Source organism: Oncorhynchus clarkii, chromosome 13 (assembly GCF_045791955.1).
Source record: "Oncorhynchus clarkii lewisi isolate Uvic-CL-2024 chromosome 13, UVic_Ocla_1.0, whole genome shotgun sequence".
Classification (NCBI taxonomy): domain Eukaryota; kingdom Metazoa; phylum Chordata; class Actinopteri; order Salmoniformes; family Salmonidae; genus Oncorhynchus; species Oncorhynchus clarkii.
In genome coordinates, this window is record NC_092159.1 from 43,761,437 (window position 1) to 43,785,444 (window position 24,008).

At 42.6% G+C, this 24,008-nt stretch overlaps 1 protein-coding gene across 1 annotated transcript in view; it reads left to right on the plus strand.

Annotated features, from left to right (window-relative positions):
• The window catches only part of LOC139364827 (protein TANC2-like), a 144,892-nt gene that overhangs the window by 15,250 nt on the left and 105,634 nt on the right, over positions 1-24,008 (plus strand). The window contains exon 2 of the mRNA XM_071101960.1: positions 20,401-20,502. The gene's annotated coding sequence lies outside the window, so the exon portion shown is untranslated. The remainder of the gene's footprint in view (positions 1-20,400; positions 20,503-24,008) is intronic.

Genomic DNA, 24,008 nt, shown 5'->3' on the forward strand with positions numbered 1-24,008 from the left:
ATGAGATTGTAGCAGAGAAAGGGCAGGGACAGGGAGGGGGCCAACATACAGAGAGACAGAACAGAGAGGGACAGAGAGAAGACTGGCAAATGTGGACGGAAAAGAATGGGAGAGGGGTTAGGAGGGAGAGGGTAAAAAGAAAACAGTCTCAATAACATGGTGGAGGAAATGGAGAGCTTAGTGCTGTAATGGAGGTTCATGGGCTGAGTTACAATTGGCCTACACTACATGGCTCTTTAAACAGTGGAGACTTCTCCTCCATAGACTGCAGGCAGGTCTGACCACAGCCAGCCCCATAGACAGAAAACGATCTTAAAGTATTCACCATGTGTCTATACAAGAAGACACCATTCTGTGTGTCACCTGTTTCTGCTTTAGGGTGTGGCCCTCCTACAATAGGAGAATAGACAGATATAGGCTTTGCCCTCTGTTTACTCTACCTGTTCCTAAAACTGGCTTCTGGTGCACTGCACAAAGAGGCCTATGTTGTCCTTCTACTGTTTATGTAACAGCTGCTACTTTATCAGTAATTTATTCCCTATAATAGCCTATAGCCTACTTTGAAAGAAATTAATTAAATAAATAAAATTGGGGTGCAAAAAAAAACATGCACGGTTTTGGTCCGTGGGCCGCCTGCTGCCGATCTCTGGTAGAGATAGGCATACACCTGCTGCCATTTCAATGTGACATAAAAGGAAGCTAGATCGCTGTTAGTCTGAGGGAGGCTCACATCTGGAGTTCCTCCTGTTATCACAATCAGGGATCTCAACTGGGACTGCAAGTCGGATGGATGGAGGTTGCTGCCTGGCAGATGTGAAACTCTTGCAGGTTCGTCTCAATCCAGAAAGAGCTACAGCAGCAGTGTAATGCATGACTATGATGTGAGCTCTCTGATTCTGGTCTCTCAGCCTGGTGGGATCAAATCAAATCAAAATCAAATCCCAATGGTGGGATGATGGCAATGACTTTAGGAATCAGCCCTGAATCACCCTTCATTCATCTCTAGGGTGGTTTTCGATAATTTCTCAATCAACTGGCCCAATCAGCTCTGAATCACCAGGTTTTGTAGCTCTGGACTACAGAGTGCCACTGGTGCATTTTCTTCTCTTCTGCATCATTATGGCCACTACTGTTGTTATGAAAGGTACCGCCAATGAATATCCTGCTTGTATTTATCAGATCCTAGTCTTGGAGGCCTGAGGCTGAGCTTAAGATGTAGGTCAGCAGCATCAGAACTACAGTTTGAAGGGATATTTTCCCAAGACATGAAACCATTATGTAAATGAGGTATGGTCAATTCTGCTGAAACAGGTTGAAACTAGATTGCACCAAGTGTCTTGACATGCAGATTAATTATGTGGTATATGACATCATGCATAATGCTCTCTTCATTTGACATTTTTGGCTGATACTGATATCCAATATTTTCCTTGCCAAAAAACCCTGATACTGATAACTGATATTTCAAATTTTAGCTGCCTTTTTTAAGCATTCTAGTACAGTTAAATAATTAACACACACACATGGACGCAGCGGTCTAAGGCACTGCATCTCAATGCAAGAGGCGTAACATTGAATCCAGGCTGTATCACATCCAGCTGTGATTGGGAATCACATAGGGTGGCACACAATTGGCTCAGCATTGTCCGTGCCATCATTGTAAGTAAGAATTTGTTCTTAACTGACTTGCCTAGTTAAATAAAGGTTACACGCACACACACCACACTGACCAAAAAGTTATTTTGTTGGCATTTATGTGTATCCCCATTTACCAGTAAAACCTAATCCAAACATATTTCTTTCACTTACTTGCTGTTTCGTTGTTCATTTGTTTAGTCGTTTCATTCTCAACCAGGATTTCTATGGAACGCCGTTTGGGTCTTTGCGTGTCAAAAAAGATGCACATCAAATAACACTATTTGACCAATCAGGACCTGAATATGACTGCACGTCACAATTTAACACGTTCATACATTTTTTTTACGTGGTTATTACACATTGATTACACTATCACTCACTCGTATTTCATGTGTCACAACGATTCATCGATACATATGCTATGATGCTGGAGAAGTTGTCTCACATACCTACAGTGCTGGTGATAAAAATAAAAAAAATAGCTAGGTAGCTCATGGATGCAAACAATGTTCTTCCCCAAAAACATAGCAAAACGATCTGTTTCAGTAGCTATAGTTAGCTAGCTAACTATATAGCTAGGTGTCATCTAAAATAACCCTAATTTATAAGACTGTTCTTATTTGATTAATGGTGGTCAGACCCATCTGTGTGAAGCTAGCCACAATAAGGATTAGCCACAATAGTGGACTTTGTGGTTAGCCTTCAAAATAAAAGTATGACAATTCTACTATTTGTGTTCATTTGCTTCACTGTCAATGACATACTTTTATCTTGAAGGCAATCCTCAAATTCCACTATTGTGCCTAATCCTTATTGTGGCTAGCTTCACAACACATAACCTGGTCCGGTGGAGCCTCACTAACCAGATGAAGCTAGCTTGCTGCTTTTAACAATAGGTTTGGGCAACAGGGTTAAGTAGCTGGCTAGCTATTTATTTTCATGAACGGAAGTTCAATTTCAATAGGCAAACAAGTGGCAACCTAGCTAATACTTACTCACAAGGATTCCTAAATCATTGCTAAGAATAATGAAAATGACTGCAGTTTCTACTGGTCATTTATTTTCAGGCTGGTTGTATTGGTGCTAGCTAGGTACCAAGCTAAAGCTAGCTACCCCAGAAGTTGCGGTGGTTCAATATTCCCAGTTCCTCAATATTCCCAGTTAAATTGTAGGTTGTAGTTATTATAGGAATTATGACGTGTCGACTATTTCTCTCTCTACCACTTGTATTTCATATACCTTTTGACTATTGGATGTTCTAATAGGCACTTTAGTATTGCCAGCCTAAACTCAGGAGTTGATTGGCTTGAAGTCATAAACAGCGCTGTGATTCAAGCATTGCAAAGAGCTGCTGGCAAACACAGTAAAGAGTGAATGAATGCTTACGAGCCTGCTGCTGCCTACCACCGCTCAGACAGCTCTATCAAATAATAGACTTAATTATAATATATAAACACAAATACGAGCCTTTGGTCATTAATATGGTCAAATCCGGAAACTATCATTTCAAAAACAAAACGTTCATTCTTTTAGTGAAATACGGAACCATTCCATATTTTATCGAACGGATGGCATCCCTAAGTCTAAATATTGCTGTTACATTGCACAACCTTCAATGTTATGTCATAATTCTGTAAAGTTCTGGCAAATTAGTTCGCAACGAGCCCTGAATCTGCGTGAAATGAACCCAAGATAAGTGACACAATTTCCCTAGTTGATATTGCCTGCTAACATGAATTTCTTAAAATATGCAGGTTTAAAAAAATATATACTTCTGGGCATTGATTTAGGGAAGGCATTGATGTTTATGGTTAGGTACATTCGTGCAACGATTGTGCTTTTTTTGCTAAATCATCCCCCATTTGGCGAAGTAGGCTGTGATTTGATGATAAATTAACAGGCACCGCATTGATTACATGCAATGCAGGACAAGCTAGTTAACCTAGTAATATCATCAACCATGTGCATGCAGTTAACTAGTATTTATGTGAAGATGTTTTTTTATAAGGTAAGTTTAATGCTAGCTAGCAACTTACCTTGGCTCCATGCCGATTTAATCGGTCGACCGCTACTGGAGAATACAGTGGAAAATTATATTGGAGGACATCCTTCGAGTTGGGATGCACACCATTGTTACTGCTACATTTACTGTGATATACTTACAGAGCTCAAAGCAACTTTAATCAGAGGCCTCTATCACATTCATCACTCTTCTTGCTCACTGTCGTCTCGAATACTGTTTGCTACGCTTACTTTCAATCAACTAGGCCCATTTTCTATCATTGTCACCCTCCCTGTTAAATTTGTCCACAAAGCTTGCAATGAAATAATTACTCACATAAAGCTGACTGAAAGCAGTTTAGATGGGAACATTTGTCTGTGGTTTTTCAGGTCTGTATTTACAGTTTCTAAAGGGTATCTTGGAAGACCACGCCCTCTCAGGCACTTAAGCCCTATAGATACCATGAGCAGACCTGTAGGATGAGTCATACAGTGGATTCTGTGTGTGTGTGAATGTAGGACTGTCTATTGTCTACATAAGTGCAGGAAGCACTGTCTGATAAGAAAGAAAGATAAATTAATAACCTGGGCCAAACCATGCCCCCGCAATCCACAGTGAGAGAAAGCATAATGTTCCTACCCATGTCTGTTTCCTGGAATTTGTTTATAAAACAACCTGCTCCCTCTCTCTTTTTAACTCCTCTACCCTCCTCCCATTTCCTCACCATCTTCCTCTCTTCCTCCTCCTCCCTGTGGGCTGACTGTAATGGAGAGAGGCAGTCACTCCGGTTTAAAACCACCTCCAAACAGAGAGATGGGGATGAAATGAATGTTAGAGGAGAAGGAGAGGTAGACAGAGAAGACACCGCCGGTCACGGGCTGATCCTTCTGCCTGGACTGGAATCAGTAGGGTAATATAGCCAGAAGGGACCTGGAAGGCACCAGCATGGAGCCGCTGCAGCCTGTACTGGAATTGATCTCCCAATGTATTTAATCTCTGCTTTATGGTGCTGGCTGTGTCAAACCTTGGTGAATTTGCTGATTCTGCAGCGTGCTCAATTCATCAACACTGTAGTCAAACAGCTGACCAATCTCTGATACGAAGACGTATTAGTGTTTATCTGTCTTTGCCAGACTGCATTGGACCTCTTTGATATGACAATACATTAACTTTGAGACTATGCATTTATCATAACTAGAACAGAGAACCGGAGGGCGCTACCACAAGCTGTCACTAGGAATCTTTGATGGCTTTCTGTTGTAGGCACAAAATATTTTTTGATAATGTGCAAACACCCTTAGGCTTATGTGCGTTATGGGGGTACATTTGTTTTGGCTTTTTCGTAGCTGTGTGTCATGTGTATTACTGGTACGATAAGAGAAAGACAGACATGCAGTGTCGGAAGCCAGCACTATAAACAACACCCTGTTGGCCCTCAGACAAATTGCTCCGATAGATGCAGAGCAGAGACATGGCGGGCAACATATCTTCGTGTGTGTGAGAGTGCACTTTAACAAGATGGTAAACCTGGAGTTTCTTACCAAGGCTTACAAGCAGCATTAGCCCCAGGGCAGATAACAACATCTCGAGTGGCTCAAGTCACCACTCAAAGGCTGCCTTATATTCTCTCAAAACAGTAGCTCCTAAGAAGCTCTGGCTAGGGTTCTGGTCAGGGGAATTGACAGGCTAAAATGAGGCTAGGGCTTTTTCGTTTTGTTTTTACTCGCTTTAGGCTACATCCCTCATTTTCTTGGCCATTGTTCTCTGAGCACGAGTGAGGGATTGTTCAGCGTTGTACCCAAGGGATTTTAGAGCTTGGTTTGACTCGGAGTCAAAAAATGAAATTATACAGGAGGACCAATGATCTGTTATGAATGCAGATGGATGGAGCCTTCCAACCAGGCAGACACAGGGCCCTGATGATATTCTCTGGTCATACATAATAGCTAGGCCTATTTCCATTGATATGTAAAAATGGGTTTTGTCCTATTTTGGAACATAGACTAGTATTAGATTTGTATTACTGTTGCTTTGTTCCCTCAGCCGCTAGCATTGGGCACAGGCTAAGAAGGCTTAGGGGCGTGATCCTATCATCCCTACTCTCCTTTGTATGCAGAGATTAGCACACTGACACACATTGGTGGCTTGCCTCATTTCAGCTATAAGCTCAATCAATGAGGGCTGTTTACCTTGACACACACTCCCCTACATATTTATTTGGACAGTGAAGCTAAAACATTTTAATTTGGCTCTGTACTCCAGCATTTTGGATTTGAGATCAAATGTTTCATATGAGTCTACAGTACAGAATGTCACCTTTTATGTGAGGGTATTTTCATGAATCTGTTTTAGAAATATCACAATCCCTGGTGAGGTTAGCATGTCTTGGGGGTATAATTTTGTGTCTTTCGCACTCATCATTATTCAGGATTCATTCATTTATTTATTTAACCTTTTTTTAAAACCAGGCTAGTCAGTTAAGAACAAATTCTTATTTACAATGACGGCCTACCCTGGACAAACCCTAACCTGGACGACGCTGGGACAATTGTGCGCCGCCCTATGGGACTCCTAATCACAGCCTGGAATCTAACCAGGGTCTGTAGTGACGCCTCTAGCACTAAGATGCAGTGTCTAAGACATCTGCGCCACTCTGCATTCATGATTATAGCATCCACATTAAGTGTTCAAAAACATATTCTATTCACAAAAAAAGTGACTCCAAAATGAACAAACTTCAAATGAATCTAACTTGTTTGTAGAGTCACAAGCTTGATGTAGTCATTGCGAGCTAGGAATATGGGAGCAAATACTTAACTTTCAACTATTTTAACACGCATATAAGTGAATTTGTCCAAATACTTATGACACCTTCAGAAGGTCAAGTGCTTTCATTTGTAAGTGGTAGAACAGATATGTATGACAATACCCTATAATAAAAGGGGACATTATGTACCCTCATATGAAACATTTGATCTCAAGTCCAAAATTAAAGTTTTTGCTTTGCTGTCCAAATAAATACGGAGTGTATGAACAGACACGAGATGCTCTCAAATATAGAAATGGGTTGCTTAAGACTGATATTGCAGCTTTCACTCTTGCTGATATGCAAGTCTGCACTCTCATAGGCCATTTATTTATAGACCTATTAGCATAAGATATTTCAGACTTCATGGCTCTTCTCAGAATGGTTTAAACATTAGAATCAAGGCATAGGCAGATGATGTGATTTATATGTGTGCCATTTTGGAGGCTTAAATATAAATTGGATTAGGCCTACATTTTCCTCTTAGAGAAAATGCAGTTAAACATCATCCTGAACAGAATATTAGAGATAAATGTATCTTCATCTTTATCGGTGTCTCAAGACGTGACACCGGCTCCCCTCTTTAAAGCCTTTTCCTCAGGGGCTACAGCAATGTAATTTACTTCTGAATATCTTTCTCTCTCTTCCAATCTCTCTCTCCCTCTTCCGGACGGTGGATTTTGTCCTTGCTAGGGCACAGGGCTCTCCGCTGTTTCAGCACACGGTGCTGGCTAAAAATACCTCTCCGCCCCTCTGGTCCAGCATCCAATCCTCAGCGTGGGAGTGGGAAGAGAGATGGAGGGAGAGAGAAGCAGTAGAGGAGGAGGAGGAGAAGAGGGTGCGATGGAGGGAGGGGGAGTAGGCTGCGTTTCGCCCTGGGTTGCACCAGAATACAGACACACTAAAGCACTTCCAACGCAGGAGCTCCACAGCCTACTCTGCCAAAGCACTCCTCTCTGTCAGCCAGAAACTCAGGTCATTATATATGTGGGAGTGGAGAAGGGATTGGCCACTTCCATGAACAAGTCTGTTTACACTGTGGATGTGATACAGGCTGCTACTTTAGTGCAGCCATGCAATCAAAAGGATGTTGCACACATGATTTAAAACGAACTTGCGTCATTCATGTTATTCTTGCCACACTAATATGAACTAATATCTGCTTTTCCACTTCCTAAAACAAACCTCAGGCCATTGCAAGAAAATATCTAGATGTACTGCAACTGAGCTCTCCCTGTTCTTTGATCTTGATGGCTCACTTGGCAGCAGCTATTAGAGAAAAACTCTGCCAGGTGATCTTCTTTTGTTGAGATCTTCCTGGCTGGTACAGTAGGCTACCCCAAAAGGCTTCTCCCTCTAAGGTCAATGTCATTAAGACAGGAGAGAGAGTCTTACACCTTGGTTACACTGTGTGTGTGTGTGTGTGTGTGTGTTTTTTTCTTCTATCCCCACTAGATGCGATCATGATACACAGGTTCAAATACCAGAACCAACTACACTATTTTTGATTTAACCTTTTATTTAACTAGGCAAGTCAGTTAAGAACAAGTTAACTGGCCAAACCTGGCCTACCCTGGCCAAACTTGGATGACGCTGGGCCATTTGTGCGCCGCCCTATGGGACTCCCAATCACGGCCAGATGTGATACAGCCTGGATTCGAACCAAATCAAATCAAATCAGGGACTGTAGTGACGCCTCTTGCGCTGAGATTCTGTGCCTTGTGTGTTTAACTATTTATGTGTGTTTGTTAGCTATTTAACTGTACTATAATTTTTTCAAAGGCCACTAAAATTTTAAATATCGGTTATCGGTATCATCCAAAAATGTCATATTGGTGCATCACTAGTCTGAGAGTCTTTAGGTGCCTTTTGGCAAACTCCAAGCGGGCTGTCATGTGCTTTTTACTGAGGAGTGGCTTCAGTCTGTCCACTCTACCATAAAGGCCTGATTGGTGGAGTGCTACAGAGATGGTTGTCCTTCTGGAAGGTTCTCCCATCGCCACAGAGGAACTCTGGAGCTCTGTCAGAGTAACCATAGGGTTCTTGGTCACCTCCCTGACCAAGGCCCTTCTTCCCCGATTGCTCAGTTTGGCTGGGCAGCCAGCTCTAGGAAGAGTCTTGGTGGTTCCAAACTTCTTCCATTTTAAGAATGAGGGAGGCCACTGTGTTCTTTATCTGGTTATTTAATTTCTGTAAAAATGTCTAAAAACCTGTTTTTGCTTTGTCATTATGGGGTATTGTGTGTAAGTTGAAGTACAATTTTTATTCAATTTTAGAATAGGGCTGTCAAGGGGTCTGAATACTTTCTGAAAATACTGTATATTAATTTCAGGACAGGTTGAAATGCATGAAACATTCATGGACATTTAACTGTTGCTAGCAGTTTGTCCTGGGAGATGAACATTGGATTATTTTACCTGATCATGCATATGGTCCCTTTAAAAAAAAAATCTGGTTATTTTTTATACACAGAGAGCATGTACAGATAGAGAAGGAGAGGGGGCCTCATGGGCCGACATCTGCTAATGGATGGGCTACTGAGTTCTTAATTGACTTTTCGAGGAAAGGCTCCTACTTTCCCACTCCAATCTAGTGCCATCTCCAGGAGAGCACTGGGGGAGGCCAGCTCAGCAGATGTCCCCCTGAGGTTACTGTGGGTTTCATTAGGAGGATGGACCTACGGAAGACATGCCAACCATATCCCCATGCTTTAGGGGCAAAGGAAATGGATAAGGCACTTTTTCCAGGAGATGAATTAGGCCTAGTAAAATCTCTTAGCAACATTGGAGCTCAGCTCCAGCTCAATCTCGTTTTTAACCATCACTAAAGCTCACTATGTGTCTGTCTACCAGAGTTAACAAAGGTCAATGTTTCTGAAGATATCACCCCTTTCCCTCCCTCCTCACATTTACAGTGAGAAAAATGACAGTGAGTGTTTTAACGGTTATTTTATTTGACCTAAAAGTATATTATTTCTCTTGTCTATTTAAAGAAGGAAAATGCTTGAGCAATCAATGGGAAAATGAAAAATCCATGAATATAGTTCCACCATTATTTTTGGTTTGTTTGTACACGCTAGCATGAACTGCCTTCTGGGGATGGTGGCAAACAAATTGTCATGCAAATGAGAGAAACAAATTCATACACCTCATCTCGTTCAGTGGGTTAGGCCTCACATTAGGGGTGTGAACGTTTAAACGATTCAACGAAATCGGGGATCTTTAACGTTAAGAAACGCAAACCGTTTTTTTGTTCCCCCCCACAAAATTACAATCACAGTGCAGTTATCACAACTTTATTTTCCTTGTTATAGCCTAACTAGACGATAGGCTATAAAGGGCTGGGGAAAGTTGTGTAATTTTTTTCAGCGTATTTTTCCCCACCACTTTTTTTGGTGTGCCGATTTTAGATTGGCGCAGTGCATGGTTCTGAGTCTGTCTGCTGACCTGCCTATACTGTGCCTCTCTCCTTCCCTTAAACTCGCTATGAGAGATGCAAGTGTTTTGATTAGTTGCTGTACTTCCGAGAACACTGTCTCCTCCTTTCCAAAAATATGGAATTTAAGAGTCGATTCCTAGTGGAATCTAATCTTGACACTCCGAAATGGGAGTCGACGTGCAAGGAGTCAACTCTCCACCACTCATTCTTAACAGTTGGAAAAATGGTGGCGAAAGGCAAGCGACAGCAGCGAAGTACTATATGGCAATACTTTGAGAAGTTAAATGAGAAGGAAATGTAAACTTTGTGGTGGAACTGAGGTACAGTAATGGTAGTACAGGTGCAATGCTTAACCATCTGAAGTGGATGCACATTTTTAGGGATTTGACACATCCCTAACACACACACACACACACACACACACACAGTCAAGGCCACAGCTTCCCAACATGTGTGCTGCTATCTTGACTCACAGTGCAACAACTCTCTATAAAGGCATGCGTTGGATTGCTGCAATAATAACTAATCCCTGTGTGTAAGGTCATCCATCTTGTACGGTCGTTCTCCCGGTATGTCCCTGTGTGTGCAGAATGGAAGCATGCACGGGTCTGAAATAGAAAAGGAATCTGTTGAAGACCCACATTATGTTCTTGAGATCTGGAGATCACACTCTGGAGGTTGCTTATCCTGTTCCACAGAAGAGCCACTGAAATACTCACATTTGGAATGGTGGCGAATAGGGCTGGGAATTGCCATGGACCTTACAATACGATATTATCTCTCATACTTGGGTGCATGATTTTGTTTTGCCATTTCTCACAATTCTATATGTATTGCGATTCAGTACTGTGATTTTATTGCGATCCGATGTTCCAAACATATTGTTCACCTTGTGTCTGCTGCAGATGGACAAGAGAGCCATGAAAAAGTCATTTTTGATCAGTCATGGAAATAAAAGTGCTGTAAATAAATTGGCTCCCTATTGTAAAAAGAAGATTGAGAACAAGTTATGAAGGAAAAATACTGGAGTGTTGGTGCTGGTACAGCCAACTAGTGCAAAAATAATATTGTGATATTCTCAAAATGATACAAAACATCAAAAATAATATCCCGATGTGTTACTGTATTGATAACTACCACTAGTGGCTTAACAGTCTAAGCCTATATGAAAATAATTACATCTATCATAGTTTACGGATACCAAAAACCATAACAATAGGCTGTTTTAATAACCAGGATTACTTCAACCTCAAGGAATGAAGAGAAATGATTTGACTCATTTAATTCACTCAAGTGTCAGTTTAGAGGGACATCACGGAATAGAGTGATATCATGACGCTCCAGTTTAGAGTTCCTTATGGGGGAAAAAATTTATTTTGAGATTCGTCAGTAGAATCCGCTTTTTCCCTCTAAGGGCTTTGCATGTCAGGAAATTAACACCTCCCAGCTGGAGGGATATCATTCTTTTGTTTTGGCTTAGCTTGTGTGGCTTTAAGCCTAGTGGTTAGAGCGTTGGGCTAGTAACCAAAAGGTTGCTGGATTGAATCCCTGAGCTGACGAGGTAAAAAAAATCTGTTGTTCTGCCACTGAGCAAGGCAGTTAACCCACGGTTGGCCCGGGCGCCGACGACGGGGATGTTGATTTAAGGCCGCCCCCCGCACCTTTCTGATTCAGAGGGGTTGGGTTAAATGCGGAAGACACATTTCAGTTGAAGGCATTGAATTGTACAACTGACTAGGTATCCTCCTTTCCCTTTATATGGCCAGTAGATTTCTTGGCAGCCTCCCCTTTCTTATGCAGCCAGTCTTCTCCCTGACCCAGTTGTCAGACAGAGACCATCAGGTGTGAATCCCCATCCTCTCACACTTCCTGTGGCAACGTCTGACTACAGTCCTGGCGTGTTCTTCCACCATCCAACACTGACTTATTATCCCCTCAGGCTATTCAGAGCAAGACATGTCAAAGTTCTACACGCTTCCTCTGACGTCTTAAACACAGCACCTATGACTTTCCTCACCCTTGACTGCTCACACTGAGACTTCAGTCTCGCCAGGCAGTGCTACTCCTCACAGTCCCTAGGGACTGACTGTGAATTTGAAATTTTCCGCTCTGGTGGCACGGCGATGTGTAATTGACTTAATGAGATGGATTTTGGAAGGGATGGTAAAGGATGGGGGGTGGTTAATTTTAAAAGGAGGCGCCAGTAGAGCTCCTACAGCCCAGAGAAGGCTCTTATATCATCACACTCTGGTCCTTCTCAGGCACATCCTGACCTCTTGACCCACAAAGTAGTCTCACGCTATTGATAATTTCTAGGGTCCTATTGTCTACTTGACAGTCTTTGGACTGTTGGTCTTGAGGATCACTCAAGGAGTGACCCAAGTCCTCAAGATAGACCAGGGATTTATGTTTGTGATATGCCGCCAATGTTATGGGACGTTTTTGTTCTGAACACCTCACTGCAAATTTGAGACTGGATTTATGGAGATATCAGATGCATTTCTGACCTCAGATTTTATTTTTGCTGTACACTGATAACTGGCAGCAACTCAGGCCTCCTCAAATGAAGGTCCAGGTCTCTGCTTAGGCATCAGCCTTATATGCACAAAACTCAAAATCATTGAATTGCGTTATCTAAATAATGGCTTTATTAGTTCAGAGCAAATTGTATTGTTCAGCAACTCCTGAAATGATTTGTTTATGATGACAGGTGCCATATGCTATCGGAGCTGAAGATAATTATTGTTGCCCTGATGGGTACCTCTAAGCGCACGGTTGGTATTTTCTGTGTTAACAGTAATTAAGTTTGCTACTTGCATTCTGCTATTGCTGGGTGTGAGAAAGATGCTTACTAGTTTAAAAAAAAATAATTATGTAGTGTTTTTTTGTGGGATTAAATTTGTAGGACTGAGCTGTGGTAACTCTTATACTGACAGCCTTTCTCTAGGGGTTTGAAACTACATCTAGCGTCACAACCGCAGTGTAGTTAAACGTGGTAACACTAAAATGGTTTGTTTTTGTGCTAGTATTTTAATAGCAAGCTAGGTAATGTTCTTTCCAAAAACAAAACATTTAGAAGATAATGATGCATAACTTTATGCAAAATTAAGTAGTTATTATTGGACTCTGAGAGGAGCTCTTCCATGATTACATCATAATGAAACCAAAGGCACTAAAGCACAGATGGATATAATGCACAGATCCCGCTGTGCCATAAGAGACAAGGATCCGGGAGAAGGGAGGCATGGCTAAAATGTGGGTCTAAGCCCAGGAACAAGAACCCCCTGCTGGGAAAGACTGAGATTAAATGTGCTCGGTACATACAGACATGGAAAGCTGGTGGAGCGACCGCAGGAAGATCGGTCCTGACTGACACATCTGACAGGCGTAACCCTTGGCTCTGTGTTGGGTCCTGGCAGAATGCTAAGAGGATGGAGGACTGGGTGTCTACCTGTCACCTCTCCTTCCCTTCTTTTCTGCTTGTCCTCACGCATCAGCCCTGACAGGTTTTAAAAAATATTTTACTGACCTGTCACTGACCATAGAAAGAACCGGGCTGGCTTCTCGCCAAGCCCTTCCCGCGCCACAGACCCCTTGCCCCTCTGCCTGGGGCGTTAACCCTGCTTATCCCCCCTGGCAGGGGCACAGCAGGCCAACAGGAAATGAGAGCAGATCAGACTGCTTTTAAGGGAATGAGATATGAAGTTGGATGGCTGAGAGGGGTGTCAGGGGGAACATGAGGGGGTAGGAGTGGGGGGACCAATGTTATTTCATACTAAGGGACGACAAATTCAGTCTGAGGGGGCAGTGGGTACTGAATAGCAGCGGAGCTCTGAGGAGGAAGAGAATCTGCTTCATTGAGTTTCATTCTGTGTGGATTGAGTCTTCTCTTATTTGTTTTCTTGTCTGGCTGTCACCTCCGGTCTGATAGGCAAGCAATAAATTAAACCCTTTTGAAAAGAAAATCATACAGTCAGAACATGAAAACTAGAATGAGGAACCAGAACATTCTGATGGCTCATCTCTCCAGAGATATTACAGCTTAGTGTCTCTCTCTCTCTGTCCAGGACAAATATTTAGTTTTGTTTTTAAGTTGCACAGAAATTATACTTGGCTGAAGTGACTGCAAACACTTACTGGCCTGATGTGGCCATGGTGACAGCAAGGAGGGGGTTTTGTACTCCCCTCAAATCTTCTTCCCCATATATTTTTATCCATGTTGTGCTGGTCCTCTGACCTTCTGTTGCCCAGTGCCCTTAACACAAACAAAGAATGGCTCTATATATATATATATATATATATATATATATGCAGGACCATTTTTTGATAAGACAAAATATATCTATAAATATCAAAATGGTCAACCAGGACACATCGAGGGCCATTCAAATCTGAAATTCACTTCCTGAAAAAAAGGATTCAAGTTTTTGGTGTACGCTACAGAGCATACTATCCTCTCATCGCAAACACGAATGGTACACAGGATGTACAGTGGGGCAAAAAAGTATTTAGTCAGCCACCAATTGTGCAAGTTCTCCCACTTAAAAAGATGAGAGGCCTGTAATTTTTTTTATCATAGGTACACTTCAACTATGACAGACAAAATGAGAAAAAAAAATCCAGAAAATCACATTGTAGGATTTTTAATGAATTTATTTGCAAATTATGGTGGAAAATAAGTATTTGGTCAATAACAAAAGTTTATCTCAATACTTTATATACCCTTTGTTGGCAATGACAGAGGTCAAACGTTTTCTGTAAGTCTTAACAAGGTTTTCACACACTGTTGCTGGTATTTTGGCCCATTCCTCCATGCAGATCTCCTCTAGAGCAGTGATGTTTTGGGGCTGTTGCAGGGCAACACGGACTTTCAACTCCCTCCAAAGATTTTCTATGGGGTTGAGATCTGGAGACTGGCTTGGCCACTCCAGGACCTTGAAATGCTTCTTACGAAGCCACTCCTTTGTTGCCTGGGCGGTGTGTTTGGGATCATTGTCATGCTGAAAGACCCAGCCACGTTTCATCTTCAATGCACTTGCTGATGGAAGGAGGTTTTCACTCAAAATCTCACGATACATGGCCCCATTCATTCTTTCCTTTACACGGATCAGTCATCCTGGTCCCTTTGCAGAAAAACAGCCCCAAAGCATGATGTTTCCACCCCCATGCTTCACAGTAGGTATGGTGTTCTTTGGATGCAACTCAGCATTCTTTGTCCTCCAAACACGACGAGTTGAGTTTTTACCAAAAAGTAATATTTTGGTTTCATCTGACCATACGACATTCTCCCAATCTTCTTCTGGATCATCCAAATGCTCTCTAGCATGCTTCAGACGGGCCTGGACATGTACTGGTTTAAGCAGGGGGACACGTCTGGCACTGCAGGATTTGAGTCCCTGGCGGCGTAATGTGTTACTGATGGTAGGCTTTGTTACTTTGGTCCCAGCTCTCTGCAGGTCATTCACTAGGTCCCCCCGTGTAGTTCTAGGATTTTTGTTCACCGTTCTTGTGATCATTTTGACCCCACGGGGTGAGATCTTGCGTGGAGCCCCAGATCGAGGGAGATTATCAGTGGTCTTGTATGTCTTCCATTTCCTAATAATTGCTCCCACAGTTGATTTCTTCAAACCAAGCTGCTTACCTATTGCAGATTCAGTCTTCCCAGCCTGGTGCAGGTCTACAATTTTGTTTCTGGTGTCCTTTGACAGCTCTTTGGTCTTGGCCATAGTGGAGTTTGGAGTGTGACTGTTTGAGGTTGTGGACAGGTGTCTTTTATACTGATAACAAGTTCAAACAGGTGCCATTAATACAGGCAACGAGTGGAGGACAGAGGAGCCTCTTAAATAAGAAGTTACAGGTCTGTGAGAGCCAGAAATCTTGCATGTTTGTAGGTGACCAAATGCTTATTTTCCACCATAATTTGCAAATAAATTAATAAAAAATCCCACAATGTGAGTTTCTGGATTTTTTTTCTCATTATGTCTGTCATAGTTGAAGTGTACCTATGATGAAAATTACAGGCCTCTCTAATCTTTTTAAGTGTGATAACTTGCACAATTGGTGGCTGACTAAATACTTTTTTGCCCCACTGTATATGTTGAATGCATCATATGACCCATGCGTTGTGGGTTAATCAGTAGTGTTTAGTGAATATCCTAAAGATGCAGGCTGTCCGACTCCCACTCCACCTCATCTTGTATTCAAGATTTTGATCAGCTCGAAGACAGATGGTTTGCCTGAGAGCCCCCTCCCCCTCCAATCCTGAGCTCCAGTATGCTTGTCTAGACCAGAGTTATCCAGACTTACGGAATGACACCCACCCACCTCCCTCTCTCACCCCCCCTACTTCACTGAGCCTTGGAGTCACCATAGAGTTGGGGTCATCCATCTAGCACTCGAGCTGTGCTAAAATTAGTGCAGCACTTGGCAAACTTAAGCTGGCAAAGTGCCATGTCATTGTGCTCTACTGAAACTGTGATATCTACTGTATCTACAAGGTGTTGGGTTTTTCAGATCCCTCAAAACGAGCCCAGAAACCAACTGTTTTTAACACACGTATCTAATCCCGGTAACATCTCATTACTGAACAGTTTTTTTTGTATCAAAACACAAATGGACTGATAAGGTTTTTTGCAGCGTAAAATACCATCCTGGCTTCATTTCACAAAAAAAGACATCCAAATGTAGGCTAACCATTGCTCATCTTCTGGAGGGCCACATAATGCTACATCTGGGGACCAGACCAGATACTGGAAACAATTGACTCTTTGCCTCTATCATCTCCATTCTTCAGTCAATGTCCCCAGTAAGAATGAGGATCTGAATGACCATCTATTCACTGTTGGCTGTGTGGTTTGGTTTGCCGTACCTCATTATCCTTCTCTCTGCATACCATTATACAACTCACTTCAGCCAGCTCTACTCTCAGGAAGCAACAATCGAGGCTTTCATACCGTAAGTGCAATACACACACATCCACCCAAACGTCTGGAACTTAGAAGTTCTTTTCATAACTCTGTAGGAGTATGGTGAGGATGCCCACGTACAAGGAGGTTTGGGTGTGAAACAGCCCTAAAACAGCCTCTAGTCTCCTTTACCTCAGGACTGCTGATGACAACTCAATAACTAGATAGCCTTCCATAGCCATGTCCCATCTCGTGATGTTAATTAGCTAGTAGGCCTACATTTGATATGTAGTACGAGTTGACGCTGCTTTTGTAAGAGCTACTTGATTCCGTTGTGAAGAGACTGTGACTGGAGTTGCCACACTTGACTGACTGGAGGTCTTGGGTGCCCTGTGGTCGAGAGGGGCTCTGTTAAACACAGGACAAACAAACACCTCAGAGCTTCTCCAGTGTGGAAATCCTAGTTCTGTGCTCAGCGACTCCAAACCCTCACCCCCTTTTTTCCGATCCTGTCGTTATGGCAGCGCAACCCTGCGACTGTGCTCCCTTCTCAAATCTCAGGGATTTGAGCAGGATTTGTGTGTGTCTGTGTCTCACAGCATGTCTTTTGGGGGTGGGTGTGTGTGTGGATTGAGTATCTGTCTGTGGGTGGGTGGAGATTTTTTTTTTCTTCTCCTTTTGACTTAGTCCATTGTGCTGTGTGGCTTGTCTCGTTCTCTGTGGTTTCTTTGAGCATAGCGTTTGTGTGTGCTTCCTGTGTGTCCAGGTGTGTGCGTGTCTGCCCCTTCATCTGGGTCTTTCATCTTCATGTGCAGCCTGTTTTATACCTTCCCCTCGTTTCTTTATCTCCACTCCACTCCTCCTTGCTCTCACCACCCGAATCTCCTTCTCTCTTTCCTATTAGCTCTTCACATAATGTCTGTTCTGTTCAGAGTGCCAAGCGACTCGTAGCCAGGATTTGCATGTGTCACAGATCCCATATTCTCTCCCCGCCCGGGGCCAACACCCGCCAGAGCATGTAGGAGTCAAGGGGTGCCCTCTAAGAGAAAGTGAATGATCTCTCTATTGCCTCTCAATCCTCCCCCCAGCAATTCAGTCGCCCTCTCATTCAGCTGAATAGGGACCCGCGGATCGCAACCCGCCAACACATAGGCCATTTTGTGGCTTGAGTAAGAATCAGTATGCATTGTCAGTGAGTATTGGTTGAAGCATTCACTGTAATATGGCTAACTCTGGCCCTGCTATTGTCTGGTGGTGGGTGGATGATGGTGTAGGCTACTTGAAGTTACGCTGCCAACCTGTTGTACGCTGTCCAGAATTCAACTTGATACAATTCAATTATCCAAGCACCTTCCTTTCCTTTGTCTGCACTGATGTGTGGAGGTGAAAGCAAATTTCCAGTAGCTTTTACGCTAAATCCTTTCATCTTTCCTGCTTTTTAAATTCAGTCAGAGAGCTACTTTAGACTATTGAGATGCATCCTCTTACTTTCATTCTCTGGTTTGGATGACTGAACTGGCTGGCTGTGTGCTGGATGACTGAATTTGTGGGTGATGTAAATTCCCCTAGTTCAGTGTGTATGCTTTCTCTGAGTGGATGGGCTATAAGCTTAATCCCTCAGCCAAAGACAAATAACTGGAAAATCACCCCATTCCCCTAATGGATTCGGGGTATTGAATAATATCCCTCTGTGTCCGCCTGTGCATGTGTTTGTGTCTCCTTGTATGTAACTTATTTCTTGGGGGAAATATCTCTTTACTTTGACTAGTATTGGATTACTCTGCACTGTCAACAGCTATAAAGCATAAATAACAAAGCCACGCCTCTCTTACTCTGTCCTCACTCTTTTCTCTTTCTCCCTTCTGCTCTCTGCCTTTCCTGGCCAGTTTAATAGCCAAGAGCACTGCAAAATATTGTTTGAATTTGACTAGGACCTGAATGCGAAAATACCACATCAATTCCGCATGAGATGTCAGCCAGTACAGTTTGTGCAAGCCTCTTGAGTCTGAGCATTGTGTTAGTCTTCCACATGTATGATCGAGGGGAATATACCTACATATGTAACGCAGCCTTTCTTTTGTTATCATAAAACCCAGTGCTGCAAGAGATTGGGGCCTTTGATGATGCCTTGGGGGAAATCATGACATCATAGAGGATGTGCAACTTTCTTGCAGTTGAGCAGGTTTGGGTGTCGCTTACTTGAAATCCCTTGACTCGCCATCTGAATCTGTCATCTCTGGTGTTTTGGCTATAGTTCAGTCGTATCTGTATCACACACCACAATAATGTACTTGTGTTCACTTTTAGAAAAGTTCACTTTTAGAAAACTGAGGTAAGGCCCCTTATGTATGTCTCCTCTTGTGCGGAACATTTGTTGACTTTCCATGCGCTGTAACACCGTACCCAAACCAGCCGCGCGCCATCGTGCACAAATTGATTTTGTCCCCCCACACCAAACACGATTAAGATACGCAGGTTAAAATATCAAAACAACCTCTGAACCAATTTTATATTAATTTGGAGACGGGTCGAAACACATTTATGGAAATTTAGCTAGCTAGCTTGCAGTTGCTAGCTAATTTGTCCTATTTAGATAGCTTGCTGTTGCTAGCTAATTTGTCCTGGGATATAAACGTTGTTATTTTACCTGAAATGCACAAGATCCTCTACTCCGACAATTAATCCACACACAAAACGGTCAACCGAATCGTTTCTAGTCTAGTCTTCTTTGGACTTCTATAGTGATTGGCAACTAACTTTCATAAAATGTGTATTACCACCACCGACCTCCGTTCGTCTTTCAGTCACCCAGGTGGGTATAACCAATGAGTAGATGGCACGTGGGTATCTGGTTCTATAAACCAATGAGGAGATGGGAGAGGCAGGACTTGCAGCGCGATCTGCGTCAGAAATAGAACTGACTTCTGTTTTAGCCCTTGGCAACGCAGACGCTCGTTGACGCCCGCGAGCAGTGTGGGTGCAATAATTGCATGTCTAAATTTATTTTGCAACGCTCCCGCATGCGATGTGAGCGGTGTAGTCAGCATGTTAAGGTGCGCCTTTGAATTATTCTTTTTTTTTTTTTTTTTACTATTTTTATGAGATGAACACAAAAATGTAGGGGGGAGAAAGAGTAAAATAACAAAGGGTGTCCAGGAACGGGGCCAGAATGTTGAAAAAGGATTCTGACAGATCTGAGTTTTTATTTTCTTCATGTTTTTCATGGCTCGGCCTTGGCAGAATCTCTCTCCCTCTCTTCTCCCAGGGGAGTAGTCAATCAATCAAATGTATTTATAAAGCCCTTTTTATATCAGCAGATGTCTCAAAGTGCTATACAGAAACCTAGCCTAAAACCCCAAATAGCAAGAAATGCAGGAGTCAGGATGTGTCCTCATCCTGACTTCGCCATGTGTTACTGTGCCCCATATTCAAATTAAGCTAATGTCTTAATTAAAAATCCCAATCTCCTATGTTGTCTGCCATGCAGTCTGAGAATATAAACTTTAATCGAAAATGAGAAGGTGTTATTCATTTAGCGGGTTATGCAAAGGTTGGATGTAATGCTGACTGTTGACACTATGAATTACTTACTGATGATTTCCCTTTTGCAGGATACACCAGAGTGCATCAGTTGGGAGATGGGAGAAGGGCTTAGGCTTGAGCCCGTCGCTGCCCCACCCGTCTCACTGTGAGGCCTTTGTCTCCTACTCATGGTAAGTCCCCACAGCCTACATCCCAGAAACAATTTTTTTTCATGTGATGTGCATGTCATGTGCTATTGTTTATATGTCATGGTATACCACAGAAAAAGTCTGGGGACAGTCGCTACAAACAATGCCAGTTTTGTCTGAGCACAGGGACAGTGTTCATGACTGTGAGAAACTGAATATCTGGTTGAAGTTGGTCCGTTGTGAGTAGCCTAACTGTCAACTCTACAAAACCACGTTTGACATTTTTGATAGGGAAGCAACAGATAATGTCCCCATTATACGGTCTGGATGAAACTGTTCAACTTCTATAAATGTACATCCTCTCTCAGCTCCAAACTACTCTTTCTCTACACTATTCCAACTACGACCAAGAAATGGTAATACTTCCCTAGATAGAACTGTTGGCAGAGGTAAGGTAGGCAATGGTAATTCCACATGTGCTGCAGTTTTATATTCCTCGTGACAAAGAATATACTATTTTTTGCATTTAAGCCTAAAAACACTTTTCAATTCATAAAAAGTTACTTTCTCTACAGAAACTTCAATATCTATTGGAAAATTGAAGATACAAATTGGATTTGCTAAACATCTGATGCTGGAGCTGTCAAAGATGATGGGTCAGTTGTATATCCAGCCATACACTTAGCCCATCTCTCACAAATGTACACATGCTATGTCATTTACATGTACCTGGTATTTCAAAACAACAGCAAGGCAGGTACTTAACAAAGCTCTCCTTTCAATATTGCTATAGCCACAAGCTAGAATTCATTGTCCTGATTGGTGACATTGTTTTGGGAACAACAAAATCCAGTCACGTTGCTAATTGATGGGTAGGAAGCAACAAGTGACTGATCAAAACATCTCACTGCTCACGGATATCAAACGACTCCAATAACGCACAAAACTGCAACAACCAGAAAGACGAACTTCCACCAAGAATTGCCACGCATCCCGTACTCATTTAATGCAATAAAGCGACAAGTGAGACCCAAACAAAGCCAGCACTGTGTTGAGCTCAGTAGCCCTCTCCCTAGCATCTCTTTAGAGAACACTCTCTTGTTGTCTTCTCACAGAGCTGAGGCGAGCATCACCATGTCCGCTCAAGGCTCATCTAATTATCCAGGGGCCGCTCAGCCGTGAAATTGGCGTTCGGCTGTGAAATTGAGCCAGTGTGGCTGGAGGAGACCTTGGCGTTTTGAGAGACAGTCGCAAGGTCCCTTTTCTTTAGAACGGACAAGGGCTGGGCGAGGAGGAGGAGACAACGAATGGCGTATCCAGCCCGGCCAATTCAAGGCGGCCATAATGAGCATAACAACAGCGAGGGCAGGCGTACCACAGTGGATTAGCAGCGGATTATTACCTTTGATCTGTTATGAAGAGGGAGGAGCTAGGCGAAGGGCAATTAGCTGAGAGGCAGCCAACTGACTAATTTATTTTGTGGCTGTTGTCAAGGGGAGTAAGATATACTGTGCTGTTCGCATAAGACGTGATGGTTGAATGGGGTAGTGTGAAAAACCGTCAGGGACTGGATTTTCATGGTGGTGGTGCATTTGTAGATGGAAATCCATAAAACAAAGACAGTTTTGAATGGTTTCTGGGGTATTTCTATCTTAAATGAATATGTATTAATGTAACAATTCTGATTTCTAGAGGCACTTCTGTAGTAGGCCAATGCTTTATATAATCATACCGGCTAATGGAGAGAATAATTGGAAAAGTATTTCACTGTATTTTCAGTGACTCGTTGTATTGACATGTCAAATGAACGGACAGGCTGGTGCTCAGCTAATTGTTTGACCATTTCTTGGGGATTTCATGAGATTAGGATGTAAACCTCTCATGATTTGCTTGTGGTTTGATCTGTTTGTTATGCAAGAGGACATGATGGGGCATGGAGGGATGAAAACATGACCAATGTTTTATGAGGAGGTTTAGAGACTGACCTAATGCCTTTTGAAGGGGTTATTAATAATGACTTATCAAACAACCTTTACAATCAGGTAAGTGTGATAGATCCCTAGGGTCTACTTCCATGGATAAAATCTCTCCATAAGATTTTGTAACCCATGCTCAAGTGGTCCAACTCAGCGCCACTGCTTTATTGCTTTATACCTTTCCTTGATGAGATAGCTGCTGCGTTACTTATACTATTAACTTAGTAAATGCTTTTGCTAATGACGTGTTCATGAAAAGTATCAGAAGGACTATTAATTTGCTCTGCATTAGCCTAAAGCCTTTAAAACATTCTGGCGCAATTAAATAGTTAAACTCAGCCGTCGAGAACCACTGCGACGTCTCGCTTTCGAGCACCGCTGTGTTTAAGGTGTTAGCTCGCCACCTGTGATCAAGGAACAAATCTATTGTGTGTTATTTTAAGCACAGGCATCTGTTTCTCAAATGTCTGCTGTTTTTAATTGTCTTCAAGCAAGTCAGTTTGCTTTTATGCACATTCATTAATTTAGACAACCTTCGCTGTTGTCATGAGCAGTTCAATTTCAAATGTTTTCAAACCAAATAATCTTCACCTATGACCTGCGTATCTTGTAGGTAAACCGAATTGTTTCCCCCCCTGTATGATTTTCAAAACAAGCCGCCCTTGACACATACTGTATTCCCCCAGCATGATTGTGCTGTCATGTACATTCACTTTAACTAACAATTTATTTAGCTCCGATAGCCAATTAGGCTGTCTGCGTGAGGCCTGGTCTGTTTGCTGAGACCCACTCAGGCGTTGTAGTGCTTATTAGTTATCTGCCTTCTTGGGGGTCTGGGTGGACAGCAAACCAGTTTGGATTGACAGAGCGCCTCAGCCCTCGTTGTCCAACCGTTTACGTCATGTCATTGGATACTCATGTCATTGGATGCTCACACTGCCACTCAAGATTAGACAATCCTTCCAGGTCCAGCATTAGTGAGATGTCACTCATCAGGCCTGCAGCAACATGAGCAATTATCATGTTGTTCTTTTAGTTGCAAATCGGAGCAGCCCAAGCCGTGGTTAAACTCGGATAGGAGCTCACGGCAGACATTTTGTCAGACAATTCGTGCCATCATGGACGTTGACATAGTCACAGCCCTCCCTCTCTTTCTCACACATCTTTCTCTGTATTTTTTCTCACCTCCTTCCATCACACTCTACTTCTCATGATGTAACTCGCTAGTTCTTGGTCTATGTTCTCTCATTCCTTTTTTCATTTATTTTAATATCCTCCCTTTCTCTTCACCAGACTTAACTTCGCAGACACAAGTGAGGTGAGGAGGTGGAAGGAGGGAGAACGAACATAATGCAGAGAGGGAGAACGAACATAAGATTGGCGTAATTACAGAGCGACCTGTTTCCCATGGTCAGGAGGACTGAGTCTGAGTAAAGCAATAACCGTAAACAGGCTTTGCTCGTCCTCTCGTGTACTTTTGTATCGTTTGTCCTTTTTTGTATATATTTCAATTTTATTTTCAATCTCTTTTCCATTTTAATTCAATTATACCTTCCGGTAACCTGCCTCACC